Here is a 1,645-nt window from a genome sequence, read left to right on the forward strand (position 1 = left end):
TCTCTCTGCCTGCTCGATCTCTCGGCTTTTATTCCACACAGGCGCGCGGAGGCGAGAGCCGAAAGGGATGCTCATGGTAACGGGCACTTTCACGCAACAAACCCGCCTCGTACCCTTCTCTATGACTCCGGCGATCCAACGCCGCACGTTCCGCCCATCGTCGTTGGACGGCAGATCTAACGCCCACCGCGTAGGAAATTGTGTGCGGCAACGAAGGGGGAGACGGGCTTGTCTTCCGCCGTGGGGGCACCCTCACATGCCGCCCGTGCCGCCGGGCTAGGGCGTCCTGAGTACGGGGCTCAAGGAGCCAACCATGAAGCGACGCGTGGCGGGCGCGGGGCCTTCGGGTGCGCACCCCACGACACGGCATCCCGCTCCTGCCGGGTCGTCGGCTTCCCGCGTGGCTCCGTGCGCCACGGCCACCTCTTTGGTTACGAGGTTCCGCGACAATAAAGCCAAGTCAGCGCCTCGCGACGAGGAGGACAGCATCACTAGAGGAGGATAACGCTAGGTGATCCGGCGGGACAGGAGAAAGGAATCCGAAACGGGGGTGGTCATCACCCAGGACGCGTCCTTCTCCTACAGCACAGTGTGGGTTGGTGTCATTGTCCTCCTCCTCCTCACCTTCCCTTTCGCCCCTATGGACGAGAAGGTCGTATGACGGCATCGACGGGGACTGAGATGCTGTGGAGTGAGTGACATGACGAAGCAATCCCCCCCCCCCGGTTGTTAAAATGAGGCTTCACAAGGGTTGCTTACAAAGCACAGCTTTTTTTGCTTTAATTGCTACAGTGTTAGTTTAAGATGTGCAAGTTTTGTGTACTTTCTGGTGGGAACGCCTCAATAATTAAACGTTTCTTTTTCAGCGTTAGGGTACAAAAAGGGGTTGGTAATAGGTCTCGACATGAGGTTTCAACTTTCAACACGGCAACAATTGCTTAGAGAGACAGTTATCTCACTCCATCAACGATCATTATGTGTTCCATACGAAAAAAATGGGAGACAGGAAATTCTCTGTTATAGCGAGAATTTTGTGCAAGACATGTTCAGGAATCAATTTTTAAGAGATGAAACATTACACTCCTAAAATATCCGTCCTTCTTGGTGGATCCATCAAAGGGTATATGGGTTCATAGATGAACAGTCTAATTTCTTTGTTATAATTTTTTTAAAATAAATTATAATCTTACAAAAATATTATTTTAAATTATATTTTTATATAAAAGCGACACGAGACGAGCGATAATGAGGTTGATAGTATGCTTCTCATGGAGGTAGGTGACATCACAATGAGAACAAACCTTATAGTTGTCGAAGGCGATCAGATAACTATGTTGATATTGATGTTAACGTGTTAATAATATCGTCATTTGTCATCAAACATTAAAATTATTTTTTTATCATTTATTTTTATATTTTTATTATTGATAAATTGGTCACGCACACAATGTCAAGCACAACTACAAATGAAGAGAATCTCACTCATATATATATATATATATATATATATATATATATATATATATATATATTCACTTGACTCTAAATATTTTTCAATTTACTTGATCAAAAATTATAAAATAGAAATAAGTTCTTAGATCCTAAATTTTGCATTATATGTACGTTTGACTTTGTGAAAATAGTA

The sequence above is a fragment of the Musa acuminata genome, chromosome BXJ1-3 (genome assembly GCF_036884655.1).
Source record: "Musa acuminata AAA Group cultivar baxijiao chromosome BXJ1-3, Cavendish_Baxijiao_AAA, whole genome shotgun sequence".
NCBI classification, from domain to species: Eukaryota; Viridiplantae; Streptophyta; class Magnoliopsida; order Zingiberales; family Musaceae; genus Musa; species Musa acuminata.